The 20,581-nt window shown below is 43.4% G+C and overlaps 1 long non-coding RNA gene across 1 annotated transcript in view; it reads left to right on the top strand.

The window, feature by feature from the left end:
• Window positions 1–9,755: 9,755 nt before the first annotated feature.
• Window positions 9,756–20,581, top strand: part of LOC130358312 (uncharacterized) — a 47,040-nt gene continuing 36,214 nt past the window's right edge. Inside the window, exons 1-2 of the long non-coding RNA XR_008889462.1 lie at window positions 9,756–9,875; window positions 11,170–11,274. This is a non-coding gene — a long non-coding RNA (uncharacterized LOC130358312). The remainder of the gene's footprint in view (window positions 9,876–11,169; window positions 11,275–20,581) is intronic.

Below are 20,581 nucleotides of genomic sequence, written 5' to 3'. Positions count from 1 at the left end.
CACGACTACGGCCATGGAAACCCAGTGGTCTAAACCTACTGTTTAGAATGCCAAGTGGGGCACGGGTGTTGCACAGAGATCGTGGAGGGGGTCACAGCGGTGGGACCCCTGCGATCATACATCTTATCTCCTATTCTTTGAATAGAGGATAAGATGTATAAACCAGAATACCCCTTTAAATGTCAACTTGTAGTCTACAAAAATGTTAAATATACACTGTGCTTAGGGGGAGAGCAGTCTTGTGTCTGCCACATTTCTTGATATTGTTTTAATAGTTGTATTAATTAGTCAATACATTGCACTTGATATTACTTTATCTATGGAGCTGTTGTTATTATTGGGTATATTTTACACCACCTCCAGCCATATAGAACAAAAAAAAAAAACATTTGTTCCTGGACAACCCATTTAATGTGCCTATAAAACACTACTAGGCAGCTACCTAAATAACATGGGATTCAGTCAACTACAAAGGGAATATAGTTGCATCCCAAGCAGATACCTTTAGATGGGTTTGGGTTTCAAGTATAGGATCTGTGTAAGCTCTGAATGTCCAGGCTATTTAGACCAATGGTGCCACTATTACCAGTGGTAACTGAGGCACAAGTCTACTAGAAGGCATGCTAGGCACGTAGAGTACTATTTTTGCAGGATGGCAGAGGTGCCACTGTGTAACTGCTTAGATAACTGTATGAAAATGTTTTTTGACCAATGTTTGGAAGTGTTCAATTAGACATTATATTGCATAGTTACTTCTCTGTTGTATGACAGTACTGCTGCAGCTTAGGCAAGATGGCTGATGCTAAAGTCACGTAATGGAAACAAAATAAATACATATACAATCTATAAATAAAACCACAGAAAATAGTTCAGTATCTGGTCTTAACATATAATAATATAATACAAAAAACATACGTGGAGCATTTTTTAACGTAACTTAATAGAGCTAGTCTAGGAAACTGAACTTATCTTCTATCCACAGCATAGGAAATAGGCATGTGATCATGGGGGGTCTGACCGCTGAGGCCCCCCTGTGATCTCCTGTACTTGGGCCAGTCCTACTTACCCATTCTCGGTGGCTCTGGCCTCTTCCATCCTGCATGTAGGCAAATGACGGCCACAGTGATGTCCCACCTCAAATGATAATTGGCTGAGCGGGACATTACCTGCCCACATCCAGGAAGGTGGGGCTTAAATAGCACAGAGGAAGTGTAAGAAGAGTGGGCCCGATACCGGAGATTGTGGGGGCTCCAGCAGTCGGACCCCCGCGATCAGCCTGTGGATAGGGGATAAGTTAAGTTCCCCCCCCAGTACCCCTTTAAAGGTAACTTTACCCTGAGCAGGTTTAACTGTAGCCCTATGCCGGCAGAAGATATCTACGCCGAGCAGAGGGTATCCTGAAGCTTCTGAGCCCCAGTAGTAACGGGTCCATCCATCTACCAAATGCCATGTATTATACTGGTGTCTTATACACCAGATGAATCTAAGGATAGCCATACACATTACATATCTTTCAGATGAACACTTGTCCGGCCATAATTTTTGGCCCTCGATTAAGTATGCCTGTTTAAGAAGATAGGGGAATATACTTGTGGTGTCGGACGGGGTAATGTGTAATTAACCTTATTGTGACGCCAGGGCGTGGTGGACCTATACACCACCCGAGGTAGGCCAGCTTCACCTGTGCCAGGCACAGGGCAAATAATCACTCCAATGCAAGGTTACGGTTAACTGGCTTGCTTTACTGAGGTTGGAAAGAGGGTACAATCCGTTACAGCTAAGATCAGCATGAAGGAGCTGCGGGGTGAACTTAGGCAAGCTTATCAGCTTGCTGGGACTTATAGTTGATTGTGCTGGATATGACTGATTCAGGCCACCCTATACTTTAAAGACTTGAACTTGACTAACTTGTTGACTTGACTTGTATAATATCCCCAAGACTATAGGCTTACCACAAGGCTTAGACTTTCACCTGGGTAGTGGGGTTAACTGGTAGTAGATGCGTGGTTACTGGATTAGGCCTCAGGCCTCCTTTCAAATCCACCTCACAGACAGACTTCACTCTTCACCAAACTGTATCTCAGCACTAAGAGAGTGAACTGAACTCTGACCTCACTATATATGGGAGGTTTAGAGAGATCCCATTGGCCGAATAAGTCACATGTTCACCACTGCATACTCTCCTTAACAACAAGGTCCTTAGCAACATGAGGTTTAAGGCAACAAGTACATAGATAATACAAATACATTAATCCTTATCTGATAATATATTATATAGTGCATTTAAGAGAGTTCTGAGGAGAGGGGAAACATGACGGACATTGAAGCAGCATCTGCCACACAGGATGGGTTGGAGTACAGAAGAACACGCGATTCTGTTCTGGGTCACCACACACTGTTGCTGTTCTAGCATTGGCTTATCAACTTTGGGAGCAATGGATTTGGTTTGCTAAAATCCAACATGTCTGACCCTTATTGCCCTTTCACATCTTTTGTCAGGATAGTGTGGGAGGACCCCATACACATTAAATAGTTGCCAGCTCCTGCTCATATAGGTCATGGGGATCTGGACTTGTCTCATCAGTAAGAGAATTGTTCTAAGACGAGCACTTAAACTGATTTCTGAGAACCATTTAAGATGATAAGGAATAATATCAACCCCTATTTTGTGCCACCTCTAATACTTGAGAAGCAAAATATGAACATGAACTTGTACGGTAAATTGTTAGAATGGGTAATGTCAATATGTAATTTAACTGCTCAATACCAGAACCTGCAAACCAGTCAGGATCCATAATGTCTGCCCAAGGTGGGCAACATATTGAACCCCCATTTAATTTGCTTTACATACAGAAAATACTGCACTAGCCCATAAAATGTTTTCCTTTTTTCTATAGAACATATGCTACATCATCAATATTCCTAGCACATGCTGTAATGTGGACTGTATAGGGTTGGTGTTAAGTGAGATGTGGCACAAAGTCTAAATAAACTTGTCCTCATCCCATAAACCCACAGATGCAGAGCTACAAGAACATAACTTGTAGAGGGGCCAAAGTGCCTCTAAAGTTCTGTTCTCTAAAGTTGGGGTGGGCCTTTGCCTCTCTTACATGGGTTGTTTTAGTGCTAGGACATGCCTTCAAAGTTCATCCAGTGGGGGTCAGACCACTGGGATTCCCTGATCACTAGAACAAAATGGTAGCAATGCCACAAAAGCAGTGTGCTTCTTCCTCTCCTATCTAAAGAAAACATTTCCACCCCTAATCCCAGGAGAGGGGGCAGAGTTAGATCCCTATTGGACAATAGCCGGACATGTGATCATACAATGTTCTCTTCACATTCTCTGAATACTCAGTGTATGACAATTTAGCAAATTTTAAAAGGAAAAAGGTCATCCTGTTCACCACACTAAACCAAATACACCAAGTTATAGTGTGGGTGAACAGGAGGCCGATGCAGGGTCTATGACTAATATACATAACTGCAGTCCGGTGCCTCTGAAGTTCGGCTTCTATTTGCGCTGTATTGCACACTGGAGGCGGGCCCACCAGCTGAATTTGAATATTCGTGGTCGCTGGTCATGTAAGCGCTCAGTAGGCACAAGCACGTGACCAGCGATCATGAATATTTAAATCCAGCCGGTGGGCCCGCCTCCAGCGTGCAAGACAATGCAGATAGAAGCCGATCTTCAGAGGGATCGGGTGCTGGACTGCAGGTATGTATATTATTCAGACCCCGCATCAGTCTCCTGTTCACCCACACTAAACCCAATACACCGGGTTATAGTGCGAGTGAACAGGATGACCGTTTTCCTTCAACCCCTCTACAATCTGTAGAAAACTCTATGACACTATAACAGGCCTATAACACAGGACTATAGGCTTTCAGCACTTCAGACACATACTGTATTTGATAGTCCAGCAAACCTTATGATACTACAGCCACCTGACAGGTTTGGAGTAGCAACTGGTACAGTTATGCTGGGCCACCACACTTTTATAATAAAAACAAATATATAAAAATATGTTGTTGTATTTTTTATACAATGACTAATCTTTTTTTTTTACATAAGATCACAAAACCCCTTTAGGTATGAAATCGTTCTGCAGTAGAACAGTTTCTGGTCCTCACGTAGCGCGGTCCCTTGTCTCCTGGTAAAGTTCAGCTCTGCTGTGTCTCTGTAGTAAATTATCTGCGGCACAGCTTACCTCAATCCCTGGCCTGGCCTGTAAATCCTTCTAGAGCTGAATTAATAATTGAGGACACTGATTTATATCTGTTCTCCTCCGACTATTCTTATACTTTTTCCATTAGTGCATTGGTTGTATTTTTTTCCCTTGCTTTTTCCCTCTACAATTATAATGACCAGAGAGAACAAGCTACGTTATCAGCCATGGGGCAGAATTAGGCCCTATTCACATGACCTTGACAGCCTCATGTTGGAGTACACGTTGACAACATGACAAAAAAAGACACCATGTTTAAGAGTCTTGCTCAGAAACAGTATACTGTATTTTTCACCCTATAGGACGCACTGGCGTATAAGACGCACCCAATTTATAGGTGCAAAATCTAAAAAAGTAAAGATTTTGAACCCAATAGTGGTCTTCAACCTGCGGACCTCCAGATGTTGCAAAACTACAACACCCAGCATGCCCGGACAGCCGTTGGCTGTCCGGGCATACTGGGAGTTATAGTTTTGCAACATCTGGAGGTCTGCAGATTGAAGACCACTGCATAGGAGGTAATACTCACGTGTCCCCGCCGCTCCGGACCCGTCACCGCTGCCCTGGATGTCGCTCCATCGCTGTCGCTGTGTCCCCGTCGCTCCGGAACGTCTCTGCTGCCGGCCGGGTATCCTCGCTCTCCGTCGCCGCCATCACGTCGTTACGCACGCCGACGCACGTACGTGATGACGAGGAAGGAGAGCGCCGGCCATACAGGGGATTCCTGAACGGAGAAGACACCGAGGAGGCAGGTAAGGTCCCTCCCGGTGTCCTGTAAGCACTAACCCGGCTATTCAGTCGGGCTGTTCGGGACCACCGCGGTGAAATCGTGGCGGTCCCGAACAGCCCGACTGAACAGCCGGGTTAGTGTCACTTTCCCTTCAGACGCGGCGGTCAGCTTTGATCGCCGCGTCTGAAGGGTTAATACAGGGCATCAACGCGATCGGTGATGTCCTGTATTAGCCGTGGGTCCCGGCCGTTGATGGCCACAGGGACCGCCGCGATAGGGGTGTATTCGCCGTATAAGACGCACCGACTTTTCCCCCCAGTTTTGGGGAAGAAAAAGTGCGTCTTATACGGCGAAAAATACGGTACATTCAGAAAATGGATGAAACATAGTTACTATTAGACTACATTCAGCCCAATAAAGTCAATGGGCCCATCAGAAGCTCTTTTTGTGGGGTAAATCAAGTGCTGTTTTTTCAACAAAACAATGGCAGTGCACAACGGTATCAGCTAAACAGGTATAGCATACAAAGATTAATACATTTCACAAACATAAATTCATATAACAACAAACGCCTTGGGGTAGTTACTCCCCTCGAGGATAACCCTGACTAAAGACTCCCTTTAGGCATATATTCAGCACAAAAAATTAGCAAAAATCATATTCTCACAGTTATCTTAAAAATACAATAAAGAACCGAACAAGCCCCCTAGACAGAGCATAAATAAGTAAAGGCATATCCACAGAAGATGAAACAAACAGGGAGGGGGGGGGGGATCCTCTCAAGCCTCTTCTGTTGGCCACTGAGTAGACAACCATGTGGCCAAGTCACCTGACCCTTGAAAGGAAGTAAAACCATGTGCTCGTAAATTTGGTACAAAGTGTTTTGGTATTGGCATCAAGATCATCCATGCGCATTATGTTGTGCAGACTATCAAAAAATTTGTTCTCGGAAAGTGGATGAGTTTCCGCAATCGAGGAATTACCATCCTGGCTGCATGGACAACCTGCCATGTAACGCCAGAAACCTCCTCGAAAAAGGTACGGTCGTGCGGTAATAACTCAATTATGAATTATGGTCATAAAAATATTAATTATGAAAAATTTAAATTTTGAAAATTATTAAAAGTATCAAAATTATGACCTGGTGAATTGTAGACAAAGCCAATCAATACACTTCACATCTGAGTCCGACTATTTCCTCAGATATCAACAAGTTATTTTTATGACGGGATGACATAACGCTTAAGGATTCAGTTATGCAATATACAATAATGCACAGGTATTATAAAGTATGCAGATTTATTGGTTATAAGGTTATAAACATAAATGAGTAATAAACACAATTATATATGCAAATGAATATCAATTAGATATATTAGTAAACATTATAAGCTTGTTAATTGACTACATATAGTAGAACAATACATGTGAGTAGTAAGTAACTTGTTACCATGAAACAAAAGCTACTAGGCTAGGAATATCATATAAGAAAAAGGTTATATATCACTGTGTCCAGAGGAACCTCATGATATTAAGATGGGCAATATCTAATCATAGACATCAATATGGAATGCTAAATACACTCCCCACCCCCTTCTAACCAACTACAAATCACATGACTCCAAGAATGAGCAAATCCATCTAAGGATACAAACATGGAAGAACTATGATATACTTCCACCCCATTCTGGACTATTTTTCTATACATGACTTTGGTAAGACTATTAAGACTGATAGCAGAGATATACGGTATGATCTTGCTCTATATTTCAGGAGGAAAAACTTGAAACAAGTTTCCTGTGTGGGAAATATACTTATAACACTTAGTTTGGCAAGTATGAATTCTATCAATATGTCTAAGCAATTATTTAATGCTTTGATAGATTATGAGTCTTGATTCTTCTGCAGGTAGAATGAAGTCTCACAATATCCTAAAACTATAATCTCAATATGGAGAAAATTTATTATTTTAATTTATTTATTTATTTGCCAATCTAAAGGGTATAATTCTATCCACATTATCCAAATTGGTCTTAATTAAATGGAATACCATTTTTGTGTCTCTTACCAAGTGTATGTAAGAACCTCGCTTCGGCTCTTAGGAAAATTGAATGATCCATCTCATCATCATGGATAGCCATTGGTCTGGTACCGTGTGATCAGTCCTTGCTGGGATCTCACATGGCTTTTCCACCTTGTTGGACCTCTTTCCTGTGTGTTTGTGTGTTTCCAGTCCACAATCCCTAACATCTGCTTTACCAGACTTTTTAATTAGTTAGACATACCCTCCTAAATTGGAATTCCCCAATGAATGTAGGTTGGGCGTGTACATATGGTAACTATGACATCACTATAATACCCAGAATGCATTGAGCATAACACCCATAATGCCTTTCCTGTTGGTGTAATGTCAACTACCCATACGATACGCTAGGGGGTGCTATTGCATAAACAATTAGCATCATTACCATTAAGGGTTCACTGTTCAATGTTGGTTTCAAACCCACATTTCACACTTGACGTATGGAGCACCAGATTATAAATTCAGGGATTATTTTTGACATATATAAGTAATTAAAACCTGGATTCTCATAGACCTCTTGGAGCCTACCAAGACAAATTTATTAGAGAGATAAGAATATCATGGAGGTCTCTTTCACACAGACGTGTGAATCTCTCTGCCTGTCTAGTCTTGGTAATTGACTGTTAGTTACAATAACATAGAAACAAGATTGGCTAACTAGCCCTGTACAGAGACTCATTATCTAAACATCCATAACTCTAAGGAGACAAGAAGTATTCTCTCAGGCTGGCACTTTTTGTAGAGAAGAAACTTCACAAAATGGCTGACATCATGCTATTAAACATATTAAACATAGTGATTCATTTTTGGGGCGCATAATTAGCACGACAGTACAAATGTGCTCACATGACCACCAGATGTGTTCCCGCACGCCCGGATTGATGTGGCACTGCCAATATATTGGGCACATAGATGCGATCATTCTGTGAAGCCTCACAAGATAATTGCACCAGTGGGAGATGATTTTGTAATTTTTCCCTTCAAACACGTTCGCCATAGAAGTCTTAAAGGGGTATTCTGCAGGAAAACTTTTTTTTTTTTTTTAATCAACTGGTGTCAGAAAGTTAAACAGAATTCTAAATGACTTCTATTTAAAAATCTTAATCCTTCCAGTATTTATAAGCTGTTGTATGCGCCAGAGGAAGTTGTGTAGTTCTTTCCAGTCTGACCACAGTGCTCTCTGCTGACACCTCTGTCCATGTCAGGAACTGTCCAGAGCAGAAGAGGTTTGCTATGGGGATTTGCTCCTACTCTGGACAGTTCCTTACATGCACATTCCTTTAACCCCTTCCCTGACATCTGCCGGTAATGACGGACATCGGAGATCGCTCCGATGTCCATAATTTAACTAGCTAAATACTGTGATCTATACAGATCACGGCATTTAAACATTAAACTATTCCCTGGTGTCTAGTGGTCCCATAGCAGCCCCCCCCGGCGATGTAATCTTTGGAGGGAGGCCCCAGCATTACATTGATCTATGTAAGCCATCTGATGATGGCTTATGATAGGCCACTAGGGCGCCATAAAGTGTGTAAAAAAAAGTTTTAAAATTTTTTTTAAAAATATTTTAAAAAAATCCTCCCCTAATAAAAATTCTAATCACCCTTCTTTTCCCATTTTTTAAATAAAAGACTGTAAAAACAAACAAAAAAATATACCTATTTAGTATTGTCATGTACGTAATTGTCCAAACTATTAAATTATTATATAAATAATATAAACTTAAAAAAAATGTAATAAAAAGTGATCAACAAGCCAGAACTACACAAAAGTGGTACCGTTAAAAACTACTGCTCATGACACAAAAAAAACAAAATCCTAAAACAGCTCTGTAGGTGGAAAAAAAAAGTTATAGGGGTGAGAACATGGTAATGAACAAAGTTTTTTTTTTATATTTCAAAGTTAAAAATTTTTTTAACCATAAAACGAAACAAAAATGATTCAAGTTTGGTATCAATGAAATCATACTGACCCATAGAATAAAGATGGCATGTGAGATTTATCGTATTTTGAACGCCAAAATTATTGCCCTACAAAATTGTGCAATTCCATATTTTTTTCAATTTTTCCCTACACATAATTTTTTCTGGCTTTGTAATACATTGTATGATAACAAAAAAAAAGTTTATCAGTGGAAAGTACAACTTGCCTCGCAGAAATTAAGCCCTAGTACAACTTTGTCATTTGAAAAATAAAAAAGTTATAGATCTTAGAAGGTAAGGAGGAAAAAAACGTGAGCCAGAAAAAAAAAATAGCTGGGTCATGAAAGGGTTAAAGGGTTACTCCGCTCCACTCCCATAGACTTGCATTGAGGGGGCGGGACGTGGCATCACGAGGGGGCGGGACATGACGTCACGAGGGGGCGGTCGTGAACACAGAAGCCCGCACCCAGCGTTTGGAACATTGAGTTACCCTTTAAGCGCCAGTTGGAAGACATCCTCCTCTACTACCTGAGTGTGGGTCATTGGTAATGGGACACTACATATGCCTCCATGTTGCCTCCTCCACACTGGTCTCACACTCCTAAGGTTCATAGGTGTGAGCATATTATGAGATTACTGTCCCTTTAATAATTAAAGTTGTATTCATCACTAAGCACATTGGGGGAGATTTATCAAAACCTGTCCGGAGGAAAAGATGCTGAGTTGCCCATAGCAACCAATCAGATCGCTACTTTCATTGTTCAGAGGCCTTTTCAAAAGTGAAAGAAGCGATCTGATTGGTTGCTATGGGCAACTCAGCATCTTTTCCTTCGGACAGGTTTTGATAAATCTCCCCCATGAACCCCAAACACTTCAGTGAACTGTTAGCCGAATCTTTGACTATCTAAAGTGTAAGAACACTACCGGACTAAGAAGGGTCGGACATGCTGGATTTCAACCATTTGACCCTTTTGTTTTCAGAGAGATAAGCTACCACCAGGGCTGTCTCATTTTGGCTTATCCCTCCTCTCTTCATTGAGAACACATTAAAGGGATACTCCGCTGCTCAGCGTTTGGAACAAACTGTTCCGAATGCTGGAGCCGGCATCGGAAGCTCGTGATGTCATAGCCCCACCCCCTCATGACATCACACCCCGCCCCCTCAATGCAAGTGTATGGGAGGGGGCGTGATGGCTGTCACGCCCCCTCCCATACACTTGCATTGAGGCGGCGGGGCATGACATCATTAGGGGGCTGGGCTATGATGTCACGAGCTCCTGGCTCAAGCATTCGGAACAGTTTGTTCCAAACCCTGAGCAGCGGAGTACTCCTTTAATGTTCAGCAGTACTAAAAGTGCTAAAAGCAGTACGATAGTATGGGGCAGGGGCATATGCAGAATGAAGGGGGCCTCATATCATAAATCAAAATGAACCTCCCCCCCCCCCAATGCCGGGCACCTCGTCACCCCTAGCAAACGCCCCTTCCACACTGGAAACCTGTGCCCCCACCTGCTTTAATGCTAATCCCTTCAAAGGGCAGAGCTAGAGCCATGGCGATGGCCATACTATCTCTCCGCTGACCAATGAAACATATGGAAATCACTATTCATTGACTAACAAAATCCTGAGACGGTGGTCACCAGCAATACTAGCAGTTCCAGAGATGGGGTGATGGGGTGGAGGCCCATAGAGGCAGACCACATAGCTGCAGTCGGCCCCATAGCAGTTGTGTGGTCTGCTCTATGGGCGATAAGCCACTGGTATGGGGCGATCGGGAGAGACTGTACAACGATTACAGCTATTGAAGCCGTATGGCCACATTAAAAGAGTATTCCGGCTTAAACTTACTTGTGGTGTGATGGGTTAGTATGCATGCAGCTGCTCCATTTATTTTCAAAGGAACTGCCGGAAATAGGCAAGTAGCCAAGTGCTGTACTCGGCTATCTCCGACAGCTACATAGACAGTGAATGGCCAACCTGCCACCTCATTCAAAACAAAAAGAGTCATGGTGCCATTCTAAAAATATCAGGGCGGCCCAGGAGTCAAACCCTGATCTCGCACTCCTCATAGCCTCACTCCTATGGATAGGGGATAAGTACATTTGAGTTGGAGTACCCCTTTAAGATTCATGAGTCCTAAAAGATCCAATGTATCTTTTTTCTTTTATTCTTATTTTATCTTTTTTATCCTTGTTTAACAACTAGATATTTCGGAAGGGATTCTTGGACGCGTCTGGAAATATTTATGCACCGTTGAATGCAGGACTTTTCTATATGCCCAAAAAGTGTGCAGCAAAAAAACACATTAAGGTAGGATAAATGTGCACTAAAGGACTTGTTAAAGCAGATTGGCTGCTCTCGCTGTAAGGGAATCCTGCCAAAACCGCGACTTCGCCACCACAGTTTCATACTGAGAGGGTGTTTTTTTCGAAACACAAAATGCTAATGAGCTTTTTCTTGGAAGATTAATTTAATTGGAAATCACTGAAAAACGAGTGAAATGGCCGAGCTTACTAAACAGGAAAATCTCATTTCCATTTGCCGCGTAGTTATACAATACCGGGGAAGGCGTAGCAGTGCCGACAACTAAATTTTGCATTGGACAAAACTAAAATACAAAAGTAGAAGGAAAAATTTATGTAAACAACGTTGTTATCCTGGATTTAGGCTCCTTACAAGTTATACAGGGTGTTCTCCAGGGTTTACGTAGTAAAGGACACAACAGTCTGGTAACCATAACTCAACATTACAGAAGAAACTGGATATTATGTGGATAAGATACAGGATAGGAGATAACAAGCTGAATGGTCAAAGTCTGGGACCAAGAATGAAGAACTATTGCGCCCCCTATGAATGGAGTACAGTGGGCATGTGCCGCCAGCTCTCCACCTAATCTCTATGGGGCTTCTCAACATTGCTGAACACTGAGCTTAAAGGGGTACCCCGCCCCTAGACATCTTATCCCCTATCCAAAGAATAGGGGATAAGATGTCTGATCGCGGGGGTCCTGCCGCTGGGGACCCCCGCGATCTCTCTGCTGCACCCTGCATCTTTTAGAGCATCGGGTTCAGCCCGTGAGGCTCGTAATGTCACGGCCACGCCTTGCTCGTGACATTACGGCCATGCCCCCTCAATTCAATTCAATGGGAGGGGGCATGGCCGTGACATCACGAGTGGGGTGGGACCGTGATGTCATGAGCCTCCGCCCCGCATCACCAGTCATCCGCCACGGAGCAAAGTTCACTCCATGCACCGGATGTCTGGGGTGCCGCAGCCGAGAGTGCAGGAGTGCCCAGCAGTGGGACTACCACGATCAGTCATCTAATCCCCTATCCTTTGGATCGGGGATAAGATGTCTAGGGGCAGAGTACCCCTTTAATGCTACTCAACCAGTTTGACTTTGAGCCAAGCCTACGTTCATAGTCAAAGTACCCTTTAGATTTTCATCTTTTAGCCCACCCCAGGATGTGGAAGCTGGACTTAGGGTCACTCCCAAAGAGTGTTCTGGTGTGGACCCAGTGGACCAGATGGCATCAGTGTGTAGCACCAAAGACTGAGGCAAAAGCAGGTCAACATCCAGGTGTGGCACCATGGAGAATGAATGAAGTGCTGGCCATGCACACTGAACCCACCTGGATCCCCTTTGCTACAATGGCCACGGTGAGAACCACCCTAAGGCTTTCTCAGTAGCTCTTGCTGACTGACACCTATTCCTGCAAGCTGGCCTCCAGGAACTTTTTGGTGTAACCGCGCTGGCAAAGGTTTGATGTCACTGCCCACTGCAGTACTCTACCAAGCCCTATACAGTACAAATGCAGCCTGCAGTGGTACAACATTATATGGCACACAAAAGCCAAAATGAACAATTCTTAAAGGGGTACTCCGATGCTTAGACATCTTATCCCCTATCCAAAGGATAGGGGATAAGATGCCTGATCGTGGGAGTCCCGCCGCTGGAGACCCCTGTGATCTTGCACGCGGCACCCCGTTTGTAATCAGTCCATTTGTAATCAATCGGTCTGATTACAGGCGACTACAGGGCGGGCTGCGTGTGATGTCACGCCTCCGCCCCCGTGTGACGTCACGCTCCGCCCCTCAATGCAACCCTACGGGAGGGGGCGTGATAGCTGTCATGCCCCCTCCCATGGACTTGTATTGAGGGGCGGAGCGTGACATCACACGGGGGCGGAGGCGTGACGTCACACGCCGCCCTGTAGTTGCAGGTAATCAGACCCGGAGCGAACACGCTCCGGGGACTGATTACAAACGGGGTGCCGCGTGCAAGATCACAGGGGTCCCCAGCGGCGGGACTCACGCATCAGGCATCTTATCCCCAATCCTTTGGATAGGGGATAAGATGTCTATGCACCCGAGTACCCCTTTAAAGACAAATAACATATTTTTGTAAAGGGAAAAGTTTGACCTACTTGCATTTTAGACCCCTAAAAGTTTGCAATACACAAAAATACATTTTAATAGGTATCTGTTTTTTTAGGATGTTTGGGCTGCGAGGATTTTTGTATTTAATCTTTTTGGCTCACGGAAAATTCTCCAAATAAATTCAAGTAATGACAAGTCATTTCACAAAATTCCACTATTTCGTATCAGCCATAACAGAGTGAGAACTTAAACTTCTGCCAGGCTTTTATCTGGCATCAGCAGCTGCTTGGCATTGACACACTGAGCTCAGAATAATGGGAATTCTGAAGTGTTAATAGAAATTCACAAATCTGTTCTGATGGCAGCTGAAATTTAATTTAAACAATTTTGTTTAGATAAAGAGATTAATCATTTTGCTTGACTAAATTTCCTTTTATTTGAGGCATTGGTATCCTACAAATGCCCAGGTCACGTAGTAGTCAGCTCACCCAGGACAACCAACCACGACCCGGACAGGTGTGGACCTCACCAGAGGCAAAATGGAAAAAGAAATAGAAGTCCAGTGCGGTATAATCAAAGAAGATCGTGCGGTTTATTATAACAAGCACGCAGTACACGGTAAATGCATGATGGTGACGTGTTTCAGCCAGTAGCACCCGGCCAAAACGCCTCACCATCATGCATTTACCATGTACTGCGTGCTTATTATAATAAACCGCACGATCTTCTTTGATTATACCGCACTGGACTTCTATTTCTTTCTTCCAGTGTGTGGAACAGTATGATACAGTCATGTCCGTAAATGTTGGCACCCCTGAGATTTTTCAACAAAATGTAAAAGTATTTCTCACAGAAAAGGATTGCAGTTACACATGTTTTGCTATACACATGTTTATTCCCTTTGTGTGTATTGGAACTAAACCAAAAAAGGGAGGAAAAAAAGCAAATTGGACAGAATGTCACCAAACTCCAAAAATGGTCTGGACAAAATTATTGGCACCCTTTCAAAATTGTGAAAAAAGAAGATTGTTTCAAGCATGTGATGCTCTTTGCATTATGTGTCTGTGTGTGCCGCACTAAGCATGGACAACAGAAAAAGGAGAAGAGAACTGTCTGAGAACCAAAATTGTCGAAAAATATTAACAATGTAAGGGTTACAAGTCCATCTCCAGAAATCTAGATTTGCCTTTGTCCACAGTGCGCAACATTATCAAGAAGGTTGCAACCCATGGCACTGTAGCTCATCTCCCTGTGCATGGACAGAAGAGAAAAATTTATGAAAGGTGTCAATGCAGAATAGTCCAGATGGTGGATAAGCAGCCCCAAACAAGTTCCAAAGATATTCAAGCTGTCCTGCAGGCTCAGGGAGCATCAGTGTCAGCACAAACTATCCATCGACATTTAAATGAAATGAAACGCTATGGCAGGAGACCCAGGAGGACCCCACTGCTGACACAGAGATATAAAAAAGCAAGACTACATTTTGCCAAAATGAACTTGAGTAACCAAAATCCTTCTGGGAAAACGTCTTGTGGACAGATGAGACCAAGATAGAGCTTTTTGGTAAAGCACATCATTCTACTGTTTACCGAGGCCTACAAGAAAAGAACACAGAACCTACAGTGAAATATGGTGGAGGTCAATGATATTTTGGGGTTGTTTTGCTGCCTCTGGCACTGGGTGCATTGAATGTGCACAAGACATCATGAAATCTGAGGATTACCAATGGATTTTGGGTCACACTGTACAGCCCAGTGTCTGAAAGCTGGGTTTGCGTCCGAGATCTTGGGTCTTCAATGACCCCAAACATACATCAAAAAGCACCCAGAAATGGATGACAACAAAGTGCTGGAGAAGTGGCTAGGAATGAGTCCAGATCTAAATCCCATTGAACTCCCATTGTGGAGAGATCTTAAAATTGTTATTGGGAAAAGGCGCCTTCCAATAAGAGACCTGGAGCAGTTTGCAAAGGAAGAGTGGTCCAACATTCCGGCTGAGAGGTGTAAGAAGCTTATTGATGGTTATAGGAAGTGACTGATTTCAGTTATTTTTTTCCAAAGGGTCTGCAACCAAATATTAAGTTAAGGGTGCCAATAATTTTATCCAGCCCATTTTTGGAGTTTGGTGACATTCTGTCCAATTTGCTTTTTTTCCTCCCTTTTTTGGTTTAATTCCAATACACACAGAGGGAATAAACATGTGTATAGGAAATGTGTGTTACTGCAATCCTTTTCTGTGAGAAATACTTCATTTTCTTGAAAAATTTCAGGGGTGCCAACATTTACGACCATGACTGTAATTACAATAATACAGATTGCATGTGGATGCTATAGTGGATGCTATATAAAGAGGGAGAATTAGTGAAGCTAATGGCTATGGATCATTACTGGTCCATACATATAGTACCCAGAATTGGGGAATAATGCATTATGCAGATATATGACTAAAAATGAAGATCACAGGTACATACAATCATATTAAAAATTGGACATTGCATGTAACAGAGGAACCAAAACATAAACATAATATTATACCATGTACAGAGGTGTATATGTATTACTATCCATAATAATGAATGGATGGCATATTAGAGGTGAATACATTGGGAATACCATAAGTGTACACTATGATATATGGATAGAGTAGTGTACTGGGGGTTTTAAATTCAGGATGCCAAGCATGTTAGATGGTTAAGGATAGGGATAGAAACACCTGACCTTTAGAAAAAGGTGGATATTAGAGATCTAGAAAGCTCTTATATAGTTTAACATTATATGTAGTTTAACGTATTATGTCTGCTGCTTCATTGAGACCAGATGGATTCAGAAAGTTCATTTTGTTGATCCAGAATGATTCTCTATGTTGTAGGGTCTCAAATCTGTTGTGTTTTTCCACAGGAATTTGTTCAATGGCGGTTAGGTTGAATATTGAGAGGTTTTTGTAATGTACCATGGTGGCGAGTCTCGAGACTCCATGATTCATAAAAGCGCTCAGCACGTTGCATCTATATTTGTTCATCTTACATCGCAATTGTTGGATGGTGCGTCCAACGTACTGTAATTTGCAAGGACACTCCAGTAGATAAATCATGTATTTTGTAGAACATTCAATTCTCGTTTTTATGGAGAAAGTTTCGGCAGTAACTCTGCTGGTGAAGGAGTTTGTTCCATTTTGGATGTTAGAACAGCACTTGCAAGAGTTGGCATTGCATTTATACACCCCTGGATGAATACTTCTGTTAGTTGGTATTGTTGAAGTACCTTTGAGTAGGCTCTACTGTAGGTTAGCATGAGTTTCCTGGGAATTTGAACTTTCAATAAAGGATCTTGGAGGAGAACATTCCAATGTTTTTTGAGTATATTCTGTGGTGTCCTGGTACAGGACATGGTCCTGTACCCTTCCTAAGTCCCCTCAGAAAGAGTCCCTGCAGTCCATAGAGCTCTCCTGCAGGGCTTCCCCCCTTGCTCATCAGTTACTGCTTCATATAAATGCATTGTAAATGTATTGTGCATATTGTTCAGTGTATATAAAGTTGTACAAATGTATAGGACCTTCCTGGGTCATGTGATCTACTGTCATGTGATGTACCCAGAGTTCCCTGGGTACAGGACCTACAGGCTTTGCAACCAATGGGCTTTAGTCCAGCCCCCCTAGTATATAAGGGGCTGTAGTCTCTCAGTTAGCTCTCTTTTTCTCTTATCTCCTGGATCTAAAGCAAGCACAATCTCAGCATATACTAAATTCATCTCAGCTAGGCCAAAGCCTAAAGAAGCTGCAGCCACTTCAAAACTAGTGTTGCTCGCGAATATTCGCAATTCGAATATTATTCGCGAATATCGCATATTCGCGAATTCGCGAATTTCGCGAATATAGCGCTATATATTCGTAATTACGAATATTGTTTTTTTTTTTTTTTTTTTTCTTCACAGTACACATCACAGTGATCATCCCTCTCTGCTTCCAGCTTGTGTGGTGTAAAGAAGGCTGTAATACTACTGTGTGAGACTGGCGTGCGAAAATTAGCATATGCGAATTTTCGTTTATGCGAATTTTCGCATATGTTAATTTTGGAATACGCGAATTTACGCATATGCGAAAATAAAACGAGAATATAACGAATATGCGAATATTCGCGAATATATGACGAATATTCGTCCATATATTCGCGAATATTCGCGAATTCGAATATGGCCTATGCTGCTCAACACTATTCAAAACGTGAGTTATCAAGCTCTATCTACAATTCTAGTGACTACTACTCAACTCAAGTATAAACTAGTAGCACAGTGGCCTGCATAAATCATCTCAATACTACAAGTCCCAGCAAGCCTGTGAAGTATCCTGCATCCCGGTTGCCCCTAGAGAAACTTCATAACTGTACCACCAGATAAATATGACCTACAAGAAAGGACCAATGTGTATGTAGGGGCCAAACAAATCGGCAAGACGCCACCCATATTATAAACCTACAAAAACATCTGCCCAAATTCAATAAAGAAATATCACAGAGAAAATAATCATGAAAAATTATACTTTATTTATACACGAAAATTCATGTAACAAACAATAGATAATCCCATCTTCCCTTTAAAAAAACATATACACATAGGACAATATTAAAATAACAGATAGGGGAACATCCTGGACAGGCTATGTAATAATGAAAAATCTATCCGCACTCACAAAAATATATAATTCTCATAGATCAAAAAAGAGAAATAAATTCTCCCTATTGCACTATGCCCATAGTAAGAGGGAAATGGATCTCATGTAATAGATATTCTCAATATACTACTCCTTATGTGCAAAAGAATATCTGAATCAATTAATCACTAATTCTATGATAAAGTGACCAGTGCATACAGGAGATTTGCAACATCAAGTACAGGACATAGTACAGAATAATATATAGCAGCAAATAACAACATCCAGGTATAAACAAGTGCAATATACCATACCAATCAATCTGAGGTGCGCAAGGTATGCCCCAGGATGTCCCCCCACCTCAAACTCCGACGCGTTTCGCCAAGCTTTCTCTAAGCGAAACAGGCTTATAGACGGAGTCCATTACTAAGCCGAGGCTTAGCATTAGCCCCAAAAACAGCTAGCGCTAACCCCCAATTATTACCCTGGCACCCACCGCCACAGGGGTGCCGGGAAGAGCCGGTGCCAACAAGCCCAGAGCGCCGAATATGGCGCTCTTGGGCCTAGGCAGTAACAGGCTGGCATTATTTAGGCTGGGGAGGGCCAGTTACAATGGTCCACGCCCACCCTTGTAACGTTGGGCTGTTGCTGCTTGGTTGGTATCTGTCTGAAAATGAAAAGACGGGGAACCACAAACTTTTTTTTATTTTTATAAAAACTAAATAAAAAAATATATATATAAAAAATAAAAGTGTGTGGTTCCCCGTCTTTTTTCCCCTCACTTACCACCCCAGCTCCGTCATCTTCCTGTGTTGCTGCACGCCCAGTGACGGAGCATTAACGGAGGTGGGTAAGTGGCCTTCTGATCACTGTATATAGATGGCTGTATACCCCTAATCAGGGGCATAGCTAGAAACCACAGGACCCGGTTGCAAAAATTTGCCCAGGGCCCCCCTATCACCTGACGACCCGCTTCCCCAATCCCGGGTGACCCCTTACTCAAAGATATCAGTGACTACAGCTCTGATGGGACAGTCAGGAGAATACACAGTGATATCTGTGACCTGAGTGAAGTCTTCTCTGTTGTCTTTTCTTTTCTTCTCCATCTAGTCGAGACGTCAGGACTTCTTCCAGCTCCATCTTCTCTGCAGAGTCTGACACCCGGACATCATAGGTTCTCACTTTGTCAGTAGATCCTCATCCTCTGTATGAAGACAACAATCATTATTATTCTGCTAAATACTGTACCCCTGAATATAATACTGCCACCCACTTTATCCCCTGAATATAAAACTACCATCCACTGTACCTCCTGCATATAATACTGCCACCCACTGCACCCCTGAATATAATACTGCCATCTACTGTACCCACTGAATATAATACTGCCACCTACTGTACCCCCTGAATATAATACTGCCACACTGTTCCCTCAATATAATACTGCCACACACTGTATCCCCTGAATATAATACTGCCTTGGGGGGGGGTGAATGGAAGAAAGAACAGGGGGGTCAATGGAAGCAGTGAGGGGGGGAATGGAAGCATGAGGGGGGGTAATAGAAGTGGAGGGTAAATGAGAGCGGGGGGGGGGGGGGTTAATAGCAGTGTGGGGGGTTCCTGAACAATAGACATAAGGGGGGGGGGCAGGCACATTCTTTGCACAGGGGCCCTCTGCTGTCTGTGTCCGCCCCTGCATCCGCCCCCCCCCCCCCCTCCCCCCCTCTCCGGACCCAGAATTAAGCCCCAGCTACCCGACCATCTGGCCACCCCCGCCGCTCCACCGGACCCCAAATTAAGCCCCCGCCGCTCCTCCTGACCCAAAATTTAATTTACCCCTCCTCACTCACCTGCGGCTGCCATGAAATTCTGCGAGGAGGCCTGCTGGTGATCGGGTCCCTCCTCTGCGCTCACTCGTAGGCCGTTGCTGCAGGCATTAGGAGCGTGTCTGCATACGGTGAGGGGAGGAGGGGGTGTACGTCTCGGCAACATTAGGTGTGCTTAGGGGTTGTGGTAGAAGGGGGAAGGGGTTGAGGCTAGCACTGCGCCTGGTACTGGCAGCGCTGCTGCCACAAGCCTCCCCTTCAGGCCTGGGACCTCGGCGGGGGAGGGGCAGGGTGTTTGAGGCTAGCGCCGGGCCTGGTACTGGCAGCGCCGCTGCCGCAACGTCCGCGGCGACAAGCCTCCCATTCAGGCCCAGGATCTCGGGCTTTGCCTGAGGGCCCGAAGTGCGGCTATAGTATAGTGGCAGGGAGGTCCTGCGGGCCCCCTGTGGTAAGGGGCCCGGTCGCGATGGTGACCTTTGCGACCTCTATAGCTACGCCACTGCCCCTAATGAACTAACTAGCGCAGCTCAGGGCGCACTCGCCTCTTCTACATTAACGTACAAAGACGTACTCGCCTCTGCCATGTTAATGTAGCAGAGCACAATGGCCTCTGCTACTTTTTTTGCAAAACTACAACTCCCATCCTACATTTGGCTGTCTGGGCATGCTGGGAGTTGTAGCCCCTTCACTGTATGACGAAGCTAAGCTACACCCCACGCTACACTCTCTAAACTACACTTTATCAGCCTGTAAAATTAAGTTAGCTA

This window comes from Hyla sarda, chromosome 2 (assembly GCF_029499605.1).
Source record: "Hyla sarda isolate aHylSar1 chromosome 2, aHylSar1.hap1, whole genome shotgun sequence".
NCBI classification, from domain to species: Eukaryota; Metazoa; Chordata; class Amphibia; order Anura; family Hylidae; genus Hyla; species Hyla sarda.
Note: the sequence above shows the minus strand (reverse complement) of the source record. Positions and strands in the feature narration are given on the sequence as shown.